Source organism: Pelodiscus sinensis, chromosome 23 (genome assembly GCF_049634645.1).
Source record: "Pelodiscus sinensis isolate JC-2024 chromosome 23, ASM4963464v1, whole genome shotgun sequence".
Taxonomy (NCBI): Eukaryota; Metazoa; Chordata; order Testudines; family Trionychidae; genus Pelodiscus; species Pelodiscus sinensis.
Window position 1 is genome coordinate 19,220,737 of NC_134733.1, and position 12,700 is coordinate 19,233,436.

The window sequence follows — 12,700 nt, forward strand, 5'->3', positions numbered from 1 at the left end:
ATAAAAAAATCTACAGCAAGAGAAAAGGGAAAAGGCAGAAAGAAGAGGCTGGAAACTGATGGTAAAGTAATTTGTGGTAACTCTTCCTATGGTGTTTCTGAGAAATGGCAGCAGAATTTCCACATTTCTTAGCATACCCTTGTGAAACAGTGGAAAAGCCAGACACGGATCAGCAGGGTGAGTTTGGAGTTATTGGCTTTTGTTTTCTTTTTATTCTACCTGCTATTTCTGACTCAGCCTTTGGTTGGTTTGTTCCCTTTCGCTGCTGCCACATCCTGGCAGGTAGCAGTGGGCATAACGTCTCATGACCCAGTTGAAGAAAATTGCCGTACCCCAACATAATCTGACTGGAATGTGGACTCCAGGTGGGGCTGAGAATGAGAGCTTTGGAATATAAGAGGGGGCTTTGGCATTGGGGGGCAGGGCTGGGGCAGGAGGGGCTTCCCTTGCACCCGGTCAGCGGTACAGCAGGGATGCTATAGCAGCTTCTTGCCTCTCCTAGCACCACAGACCATGCTGCCCCCAGAAGCAGCCAGCAGCAGGTTCCCAGCCAATGGGAGTGTGAAGCTAGTGTTCGGGGCAGGGGCAGTGAGCAGAAACCTATGTGCTCTCCCACATACGCCAAGGAGCTGGGCCTGCTGCCAGCCACTTCTGGGGCCCGGCGCAGTCTGTAGTGCAAGGAAAGGCAGGCAGCTGCCTTAGCCCCCCCCACCCCCACTGCTCACTTGCTCCAATGAGACCCAGCGCCCACCATTCCCCCACCCAGAGCTGGGCCGCACCCCGTCGTTATGAACTAAAAGCTGTTTTCAAAAATTAAATCTGCAGACACTTCCCCTTCAAAGAACTGAAATAGATTAACCCACAGATGCTTCCAAAGGCCAGAACACAGACAGGTTCAAAACCTCCATGTCCAATGACAACGTGGATTAAGGCTCTGCCTGTGAACACACAAGGGCCGACGTACATACCTGAAGAGGCCCACAGCCTTCAGGTTAAGAGTGTGTGGGGAACTGGTGCCTCAGAGGCCTGAAAATGCAACTTCCAAATTAAGGACAAAACAAAAGTAACTCAATGAAATGAGGTTTTCGTCCCTCTCCATTCACAATGGACTGGGCCCTTCATCGGTGTGTCTATACACCGTGCCACATCCGAGGCCCTTCACCTGTTTTCCTGCTCTGCTCTTACAGAGGCAGATTCACCCACGGGTCCTTTCATCTACCTGCTTTTTAAGACTATCGGAAGCCAAAATTAAAATATAAAATACCCATGTTATCTGCCCTGTATTGAAAATGGACCTTTCCAGTCAAGAATGCAAATGTCAAGCCTTCCCCCCCAATTGCTCACTAGCTTAGCTAAAACCTCGGTTTTGCGTGCGCTAAAATCCCAAGGAGCAGGTCGGTGGAAACAGAGTCGCTAGTCTTCAGGAAGCCTGGCTGGGTTTTCAACAGTACACCAGGGTGCCTTGGTCTTGGAACTTTTCAGTCTTTTTGGAAAAAAAAAGTTTTAAAAACCACGCAATAACTGGTCCCAGCTTGTGGGGTGGAGTCGTCACTTTCCCTGCCCCTGAAAATTGTCACCAGTGCATTTCCTTACCATGCAATTCTACCTGTCTTTTGGGTGCAATATGGGGGCAAGTCCTGGCCTCATTTACTCTGCTGCAAATTCAGACGTACTCCACTGAAATCAGCCCAGATTTATACTAGCATCACTGACAGCAAAATATGGTTGCACCAGGAGTTCCACCAACAAATTTTTGGCTGGCCTAACTCTGGCTGGGGGGGGGCCACTCTGCCCATTTCCCCTAAAATACTTACTTAACATTAACAAGTAAATAGCTGCAGATCCAGGTCCAGCTCAGCGTATTTTATTTAGTTCGCATTTTTTTGTTGCAGACTCAATCGTTAAAAATAATGTACAGTTGTCTCCATTCTTTACTGGACCTAAACAGCATAAACCCAACTAAGAGGCTTTGAATGTCTTGCTTTTTTGTTTTTAGCCTTGCTAGCTAGTGAGTCTGCTACTGTGAAAAGTGACAGTTGTATATTTGTTAATATCACTTCTCACAGCAGACTTGCGAGCTAGCTGGGAGGCTGTGACAAATAATATTAATTTCACAGCATACTTTCTCAGCCCTGGCAAGCTGGGAGACAAATTAATCCCTGGATGGGGAGGGAGCCCAGGAGGATAGATGGGAGGCAGTAGGTGTCAGTAGAGCTGAAGCCCGAAACGGAAGCCTGAAGCCCCATGCCTGGGGGCTGGCGTCCGTCTGCCTGCCCCCCGCCCCACCACCACCCAAGGGATGAGGCCTGAAGCTCTAGCCCCATCAGCCCCAGGAAGGTGGGGAATTCGTGCTGCCTGCCTGCTCCTACCGCTGCAGAAGGGGACAGGAACCAGGCCCTGCTGGCAGCCCTGTGGGAAGGGACGCTGCTTACCCCCTCCCCCTCATCAGTGCCCAGGACTCTGTGAAGGCAAGAAAAGCCCCGGGTGTCTGCATTTGAGACGCGCTAGTTTAGGATTAATTGCCAGTGGGTTAACTGGCACAACATGAGCCAAAGAGGCTGAGCCTGCTGTCCGCACTCTGGGACGGCTCCCTTTGAAGTCATCTGGGCCTTTGGTCTGCGTGAAAAGGGTGGGAGCAGGCCAAAGTTCTCTCTGCTCATGTAAACAGCTCCGGGCTGGCTGCACATATACGGTGCTGGAGCAAAGTGGCTTGGGCTGCAGTGGCCTCCCTGGCCGGAGCATGGAGAGTGAGGTGCTTGGCTGCAGGAAATGCATGCACACAAGTCCCGCAACGCCAGCTTGGGGTGAAAGAAACCCAGCTCGTCTGCGGGTTTAAAGCAAAGTCAGACTCGGGCCCTGCTCTTTCTGGAGTCTGCTAAGGCTAACCTGGCAGCCAGAGATTGGCCCACCGTACGGAAATCTCCACGGGCTGTATCTGTGCGGCGGTGCGCTTGCCAGTCCTACAGGCCACTTTATACTTGGCTCATTCCTGCTCAGCTTTCCCAAATGTATCTGGCTACACTTTATTCCGGGAGCCTTTATTAAACTGACCTAGATTGCAGACACATCCACGGAGCAAAAAGACTGTGTTTTTCATTTGCCTCCCCCGCCATCCTAAGCATAAATCTTTCGGAAGTGAGGTGCGTATTTGATGCATATGACAGATGTCTCCTAAGCTCAGGAGGGTTTTTGAGCTGTAGGTAAGTTTTGGCAGGCACCTGGAAGCAACCCAACTGTCTACAAGCTCTGATGCTAACTTGCTCGGAAGCAGTATCAGACCAGCACAGAAAAAAATATTCATGCCTCTAAGTTGCCAGTTGTATCTCCGTATCAGGGACGCCAATTTCATTTGATTCCCTGGGCAAGGATGTCAAAAATGGCTCATGATTCTGCATCCACAACTGGAGACAGTCACAAGAGTTTGAGTTTTCAAAGCGCAGTTGCTGGGCACTTCAAGAAAAACAGGTCCCTTTAAGTAGTCACATTTGTGCAGTAGATTTTATAGTCTTTTTCCTAGCTACAATATGTGCAGGGCTCACCACTCATTATATTACTTCAACACCTTCATTTGTGCAGAAAAACTGTGCTGCTAAAATACCAGACAAACAAAGGCCACGTGTATACTTGTGTGCTGGTGATTGATTTTCCGGTGTTTGATTTAGTGGGTCTAGTTAAGACATGCTAAATTGAATACTGAGGGCACCTCCAGTTGGTACTGGTACTCTTTGCAGTTGTGAGGAGTAAGGATATCTGACAGGAGTGTTTGTGTAATCCAAAAACCTAGACTACGTCTACACTGCAGAGTTTTTGTGCAAAAACAACCATTTTTGCGCAAAAACTTGTGGCGCGTCCATACTACAAGTGCGTTCTTGCGCAAGAAAAAGTACAGTAAATCATAAGAACACAGGGATTTTTGCACAAGAGTTATTCCTCTTTCTACAAGGAATAAGCCCTCTTGCGCAAGAGCTCTTGTGCAAAAAGGCATGTGTAGATGGGCAACAGGGGTTTCTTGCACAAGAGAGTGTCTACACTGCCATAGATGCTTTTGTGCAAAAGCACAGGGCAGTATGGATGCGCTCTTGCGCAACAATTTTTCTCTTGCTATAAGTGGTCTAAGTGCCACTACAGGGGACAGTGAACCACACTAGGGCTAGCCTATAGTAGTACTTAGCCCACTTATAGCAAGAGATAAGAACAGGGAGCTCTGTAGCCTAAACTGAGAGCCAGCTGGCTTTATAGCTCAAGCTGTAGTGACTCCTGCACTCCCAGGCTCAGAGCTGCCCAGTTGTGTTTACAAGTAGGGGCTTGTTCAGGATCTCAACTGGGTCTCTGAAGCTCCTGATGTGCTTCATCAGCCAGGGGAAGTATGTAACCCACACAGCTAGGCTATGTCTACACTGCTGGGTTTTGCGCAAGAACATCTTGTGTAAGCATTCTTGTGCAAGAACTCTTGCACAAGAACACATCCACACTGCCATGTACTTTTGCGCAAAAGCATCCATGGCAGTGTGGATGCGCTCTTGCGCAAGAAAGCTCTGATGACCATATTAGCCATAGGGTTTTCTTGCGCAAGAAACCCCCCACCGCGCGTCCACACTGCCCTCTTGCGCAAGAGCTCCTGCACAAGAGGGCTTACACCTGTTAGAAAAGAGCATAGCTCTTGTGCAAGAAGCACTCTGCTCCTATGCTGTACTGTAAATCTTTCACAAGAGCGGGTGGGCAGTGTGGACACTCTGCAGAAGAAAGGCCATTCTTGCACAAGAACCCACCAGTGTAGACATAGCCCCTGTGTGTTCACTGTCCCAGATGGTGGCATGTAGACTACTTATAGCGAGAGATAAGAACAAGGGAGCTCAAGCTGTAGTAGCTTCCATACTAAGCTCCAGAGGTCTCAAGTTTAAATCTGCCCAATGGCACTTACATTTGCTCCTGTCAGCCTCCAACTGTGAAGACAGAGCCAAGTTTGGCTTAAAGTACTTTGACTCCAGCTACACTATTTACATAGCTGGAGTTATATACCTTAAGCCAACCTTCCCGGTCTAGTGTAGACCTGGCGTAAGTATACTCAAAGGAGAAAGCTGAACAAACTGACAATTTGTTACAAATTCCTTCAGTATTGGATGTAACAATGATTGGCGTGACGACTGGCGTGACGACATCTTTAAGCTGGAGTGGCAATGTAATTCCAGAGGAATTCCTGTGGTGCCTGAACACACTAAAACTGTCCTTGTGACCCTTGGAAGAGCCTGACTGCAGCCCAACATGGAACAAACCCAGAGTGACACACTGAGGAGCTGAGCCTTTTCGCCCACTCAAAGTCATTTTCTTTTGGTGAGCGCGTTGTCATACCGTCTTCTCCTCAGCAAAACCCAGCATTAGAGCCGCCATTCTGAGCAGTGTGATGGAGAATCCTGTTCTCTACCGCCTGTTCTCTAGAGTCCTCTCGAGACAACAACAAATATTCAGAAGGGCAGCCAGGAAAAAAAAATCATTGCTTCATGCTAACAACTAGGAAACCCACTGGGTGTAACTGAAGTTTGTGAGGGTCATGTTGCCCCATGCAAGCATTGTAGTGACGTGGTCAGCGAGGGGTTAACTAGATTACTCAGAGTAGCCACAGCCTCACTTCACTTTCCTACCTGTGTAATTTTCTCCTGTAGTGACTGCTGAGAGTCAGGAGTACACCTGGTTAGTTCCTTCCACATTGCAGTCCTCCGAAAGCGAAGAACGGGTGCCTCTTCCACCAGAACCAGGGAAGCGTGGAGCTCACCTTTGAAGGTGGGACTAATTTCTTAGCACCACGGGGACTCATCATCTCATGAAAGCAGCACTTCAGGCTGCGCTATCTCATGCCTTGCAAGGTATATTACATGCACTTCACCATGCAGCAAGCCCAAGAGGGCCCAATGAAATCAGGACCCCCCATTGTGCTAGGAGCTGTACAAACAATAGACGGGGGGATGTGCCTGACCCAAAGAGCTTACAGTCCAAATAGGCTTGATAAGAAAAAGGCAGAAGGGGAAACAGAGGCAGAGCGAGGTGAGGTGACTTGGCACAAGGTCACCTGGCTGGTCAATGGGGGAGCCAGGAATACACCCAAGGTTTCCTAAGTGCCAATGTCCAAGTCCTGGCTCCTACCCGCTAGATCAATGCTGTTCAGACACTGCTTAGTCCTTGGGGACTGAGGGGGGTTCAAGGGTGACACGCTATCAGACAATGTCTTCACACTCCTGAGATATCATTCGAGAAACTGATGGGCATCCCTCGACCCCCTGGATTATCTACTGCTAGACGTCAGTTCTGTCTTGCATGGTATCACTCAGCTCTTTCTGACAACCCATATGCTTATAGTCACCCCTTTGGCTTGCGGCGCAACACCCATCTTAGCAGCATCGTTCCAGCTTGCCAAAACTAGTAGGATAGCCTGTGGTACCACGGTGCCTCTGCAGCTGCACAGCTACAGTCCTGCCTGGGGCCCTGGCTATGTAGGTGACTGGCTAGCCTACGCCATTAACACGGCGACTCTGCTTGTAGCCCCTGCTCTTCACTAGCCCACCAGGCCGTTATTCAACACAGGGAAGCCTTGTGACTTTTTACACACGGCTGGGAGACTGGGCCTGAGGCTGCTTTGTGTGCTCTGCATTGTGCGTCAGGGCGTGTGCGCCTCACACCAGCCCCACTCAGACAAACCACCAGGAACAGGCGTTGTTCTGTAAAGAGCATAAAACAGGATTCCAGCCCAGCAGCCTCCTCTCTGCTTGCAGCCGCTGGGTTCCCCACGCAGTCCGTGCTGGGGGGCAACATAGATCCTGGCAGGAACCAGGAAATTCTCCCAACATGTCATAGTTTGTCATCCACAACTTGTAGGTCTCAGGGCTGCTCCTGAAGCCTAGTGGACCTTGGGCTACACAAGCGACCCTACTACAGTCCTGCTTGGGACCATGGCCATGTCGCTGACTGGCTAGCCTACCCCTTTAGCACCGCTAGTTTAGCAAGCTGGCTTGAGCAAAGGTGGTTAGGTATGGCTATGCTGTAGTCAGGGCTGTGGCATGTGTGGACAGATCCTAAGGCAGTGGTTCCCTTAAGGTATAAACCTTCTTTATAGCATGGCCAGCAAACCCATTCACAAACGTTTAGCGGTCCAGCAACATATTGTCATATTTGTGTATTCATAAAGCAAACTATGAATATGCAACTATGCAAATAAAATGTTGCTGGTCCGCGAAAAGCCCTAGCGCCCCCAGTGCCAGTTCCCCACCCCAGATGCTCCAGTGCCCCCCAATCTTAGCCCCCTGCCTCTTAGAGCCCCCACCGACTCCTTAGGGTTCCCCTGTACTAGTTCCACCTTCCCCCCCGAGTCCACCAGTATTAGCTTCACCACCAGTGCCAGCCCCCCCACCTCTTAGAACCCCCACTTGAGAGCTCCCCAGTACTAGCCCCACCCCCAGAGTCCACCAGTTTTAGCTTCGCCACCAGAGGAACCTAGTGCCAGCCCCTCCCCTCTTAGAGCCCCCACCCCCAGAGCTCCCAGTGCCTACCCTGCCCTCCTCACCTAAGCTCTGCTCTGCCTCCTTGCCCGGGGCATGGCTGCTCTGCCGGGCTCTGTGGCCTTCCCACTGCGCAGCAAACCACTCTTGCACCCCGGGAGGAGACCCTGCTACTGCCCAGCCTGAGAGGCTAGGTAGGATATGCCTTTCCCAACAGCTGCAGTGGGAGGGGAAGCGCTGGGCGGTGTACCCCAGCCCCCAGAGGCGCTGCGGCCTAGCAGCCAGCAGTTCTGAGTCACGGGCCAGCAGTTAGGAACCGCTGCCCTAAGGTACGGGGCGCTATGTATGAACTCGGGACGAGCTGGGTTCTTCTCAGTTACACTAGGGTATGTTTGGTGAATACGCCATGGTCAAGAACTCCCTGGCTGACTGATATGGAGTTATCCTGAATCTGCACCAGTCAGAGTGGAAGCAGAATTTGGCCCTGAAATAAAATGAATATGAAGAACTAGATGTTTTATTGCTTAAACCCACCCCCATGACTGATTATCATGGATTGCTCTAGGGCTGGAAAACCCCAGTCAGGATCGGAACCCCAGTGGTCTAGGTGCTGTACAAATGCAAGTGCCGATTGCTTGTCTTGGGCTGCTCCGTGTCTTCTGTAAAATCTGGGAAGGATTCCTCCACAACTTCCTCTGCTTCAGATCGTCCCAAACCCTGGGTAGGACCAAGGTGAGGAATCTTTTCTGGACTCTTCAATCTGAGACGCAATACAGGTCAAAGGGCGACCGCACAGGCATTTTTTAAGCTGCTGGTTCCAAGCCGTGGGCGAAGACCTGATTAACATGACTGACAGCACAGTGGACGGCAACAGCTGTGCAATCAAACAGTGATGCCAACTTATTACTATGGCTAGATCCTAGCGTGCTACATTTTCATCTTCAGGGTCATCCCCACAGCCACACCTGCATGGGCAGAGCACTGTGCCTATAGGGGAAAAAATCCCCAAAGAGCAGAATAGTTGTTAACATTATGGGAGCCCTTCTTACAGCCCCGGGCATCCAAACCACATTTTTCCCCCAACACCCGTGTACATCTGCTGCAAGGATATTAAAAGAAATACATTTTGGAACATCTGCAGGGAAGGGATAAAACTTGCCGAAGATGATAGAAAGCGGGGAAGCAGTAAAAACCCAGGAGTGTCAGAGTTAATGATGATATGTGAGTAATCCAGTTAAAAAGGCGCTGTCAGTGGGAAGGGAGCGCAAATATAATAAAACACAGCTGTGTGACGTACACTCCAGTGGAATTTTTATTAGATGGTTTATGTGCACTCTAAGTATACCTGACTGCAATGCAAATTCCCACAGACTTGCATTTGGGAGGAAAAATGTTTCCATGGGTCCCTGGATTTAACTGAGCTAGTCCAAGTGTTCTGGGCAGCATGGAAGTTTTGTTTGGCTGGTAGAGCATCAGGTTTGTTTATGCGTGCGTTTGCTGTTGAGTCCGCGCTGATCTGGGCCCTTGGGGACATCGCTCTTTCTTCTGAGTGTTCCCCGGAGCCCACCCCTGCCATAGTGCCTCCCAGTGTCTCTCTTCATCCCTACAGGGCTGCCCGAATTGTGGAAGGAAGGCAAAACCCGGAGGGGAGCGGGGGAGAAGGCAAATGGGAGAGGGGTTGCTATGCCACGTGGATGAAAAACAAATGTTTGCAATGACTCTCCACCCCCCCCACCCCCCAGTTAGAGGAACCAAAGGTGACTCACATGATTTGTCCCATGTTCTGCTTTGTTATTCCTGAAACCAAACAAGAAGGGAGACCGTTGACTGTGCTGGGAGAACACGTGGGTAATTCTTGTGTACAAGCTTCAATTCTGCTAACACTCGTCCCGCTAACAGTCACCAGCAGGGTTCAAGCTCAGGACCTTCAGCATCATTCTCTACAATGTCATCTAACAAGGTGTTGCCTTTAGCTGGCAGCAGTAGTGGTGTGTTAGAGCAGCAGGTCCCACTCCAGGGCCTGGGGCGTGCAAAGACTAACATGGGTTGCACCCGCAAGGCTGATGGTCCCACACTTTGTATTTTAAGCCAGCTCACCCTTGTACAAGTGCCTTGTCTAGAACAGGGGCTCTCAGTTGGGGTCCGGGGCCACAAGCAGGTTTCAAGGTGTCCTCCACGCAGGGTTGGCATTAGACTTGCCTGGGGCCCAGAGCAAAAGCCGAAGTACCTCCGCCTGGAGCTGAAGCCAAAGCCAAAGCAGCTTAGTGAGAGCCCCCGTGGCCCTGAGCAATTGCCCTGCTTGCTACCTGCTGATGCGTGCCCTGGCTTTCCTATGCATATTGATGTGGCACAGGTGCACCATGGAGCTGTCATATCGGGTTGGGAGAGCCTTGTGAAGCGAGAGGTTGAGAACCCCTCCTCCTGCTGCTTGTCAGGCCCTGCCTCTTGGTCTTCTTTCATAGCCGGAGAAGCCAGCACCCTCTGACAGGCGTCTCCTGAGGTGACCTGGTGGCCTTTTCAGCACTGGTTCCAGAATCAGCAGGGGAATGTGTCATTTTGTAGACGGCCACTTTACAAAGTGCTCATAAATACCATTGCTTATCTACAGTCTGGATCTCGCCCGCACTTCATAAGAGAATTAGTCTCCTGCCGACAGAAAATTAGGATTTAATTACAGCCCCAACCAGCCCTTGACATAAAGAAGGTAGGTGGGGGAGGTAGCGATGAAACGGACCCACCAGCGGCTGCACCGGGAGCTGGGGTTTCCCTGCACACAGATTCCGTGGTGACGTGCATCATGCGACGGCTCTGATGCAGACGGATCCACGCACCGCCTGCTCTCACCAAACTGCAAGTCAGTGAGATTCGGCCTCCTGCCGCACTGCGACGTTTTTTGACATGCTGGCCGCCGGGCGCCGTCCAGTCTGCAAAGGGCCTCAAGCCGGCTCGGACACATCGTTTGGGTATTTGCGCACCTGCTTACTTTCCCCTCTGGATGAAAGAGACATTCAAGGGGGGAGGGGGGAGGTAAAAAAGGGCAGTGCTCAACACAAGCCCCTGCTACCGTAACAGCAACAGCCAGAACCAAACCTGGCATCTCTGGAGCATAGTGCATAAGCCTCAACCATATGAGCTACAAGCCAGCTGGCTCTCAGTGAAACTCATTCTTGCTCTCTGTAAGTGGGCTAAGTGTCACTGCATGGGACAGCGAACCACACCCAGTAGGTGGGGGTGGGGGGGGGGGGGGTTACACTACCATAGCCTGAAAGGGCGCACACTGAGCAATGGGTCTGCACATGGAGTTCAGAGGTCCTGGACAAAATTCCAGCCCAGTGGTGAGGCTTAGGTGTTCCTGGTTATCTCTTGCACCAGTAAATTTGCCCCAGCAAACCTGTCTGGGGCCCTCTTCTGCAAAGGCCACAGACCACAGCTCCCCACTTAAGCAGCTACAAACTCCCTCCTCCATCCCAAAGCGGAGTCACAAGCCCCAGTACTCTCAGCCCCATGCAGCAGCGATGCCGGGGGCAGCTCTGGTTTGTGCTTCTCAGACAATCCCTCCCTGGCACAGTGATGCCCCTGGCTCCTCTCCTGGCATGTGCCCCCCGAGCTTTGGGCAGGTGTTTGGTTACTTCACTCTGCCAGGGCCTGCTGGCTGCAGCCTTTCTGTCTGGAGCTTCTGACACCCCCCCCCCCCACCATGTTGCCTTCCCCTCTCTCTGCCTCCCTCCCACACAGCACGTCCTCTCCCTAGACGAAATCAGCACTCCCCACCCCCTGTCATGAAAAAGATTTAAAGGGGCCACGTTCACTAAGCCCCAAAGAGGTGACACGTGGAACAAAAACATTCACGTAGGCCACAAAGCTTGTGGAGCCCCCCCCCCCCCCCCCCGGCAACACGTGTAGCCACAACCATGTCAAAAGTAGAGTGCTTCTGTTGGCACAGCAACCGTGGGCCAGGGAGGCACTGAACTCCGGCTTCCAGGTCTGCTGACACACAGGTGGGGGGAGCCCAAGGGGCCGGGCAATTCAAAGGGGTCGGAGGCACCTCAGTGATGCCGCAGCTGCTGCAGCAACAGCAGCAGCTGTAGCCCCGGGCCCTTTAAATTACTGCTGGAGCACTGTGCAGAGCGCTCCATCGGGCTCTGAGTGCTGGGGGAGGGGAGATGCAGCCAGAGGGCTGGCTGCCCTGGCCCCACCCCTTCCGCCTGAGGTCCCGCCCCTTCCAGGAGTGCCGAGTTTGCTTCCCCCCCCCCCCCACGCCTTGCCCAAGTGTCCGCGGAGGCTGTCGGCCCCCCCGCCTGCTTCTATCGGCATAGGCTGGTCTACAGTAGGGGGCTACACTGCCATAAGCTCAGTAGTGCAGACATGGCCTAACATGCTGTCAACACGCATGTAGCGTGGATGTACTCCACCGGTGTAACTCTTTGTGTGCTCAGGGGGGTTGGCAGCAAAGCTCTTGCTGTCAGGGATCGGCCCTGAGAGTCTGCCGCGTGAATATTGCCGGTGTCACTCTCATGCACCCCTCCTGTTCCCATTGCCACACTGTGGACAAGTAACCCAACAAAACTACTAAATCATCCCCCCCAGAGGTGGGGAACCTGTTTTGGGTCTGGGGCCACTGACCCACAGAAAAATCAGTTGGGGGCTGGACACAAGTGAGAAGCAAAAAAAACCCTAAACGACCCCTCACTCTTGCGACCCCTAACTGGGAAGGAGAAAGACACTCCTCACATTCCCCTTGCACACTAGAGTCTAGGGGGCCCAGGCTAGTAGATTTTGTGCCCCCCCAGGCTCTGGGGTGGGGCCAAAAATAAGGGGTTCAGCATGTGGGTAGGGGCTGCTGGAAAGCACCTATGGGATGCAGGGTCTGGGCGGGCGGTGGGGTACAGGAATGAAGTGGGGGGTGGGGGGTTTGGGTGTGGGATGCAGGAGGGCCAGGGATTGGGAGGCGGTCTGGGTGGGAGATGGGATGCAGAAGCAAAGTGGAAGTCTGAGAGGAGAGGGGGTGCAGGAGTGAGCTGGGGTGCAGGGTTTGGGCAGGAGGTGGGGTGCAGAAGCGAAGTGGAGGGCTGAAAAGAGAGGGGGTGCAGGAGTGGGCTGGGGTGCAGGGTTTGGGCAGGAGGTGGGGTGCAGAAGCAAAGTGGAGGTCTGAGAAGAGAGGGGGTGCAGGAGTAGCCTGGGGGTGCAGGGTTTGGGCAGGAGGTGGGGTGCAG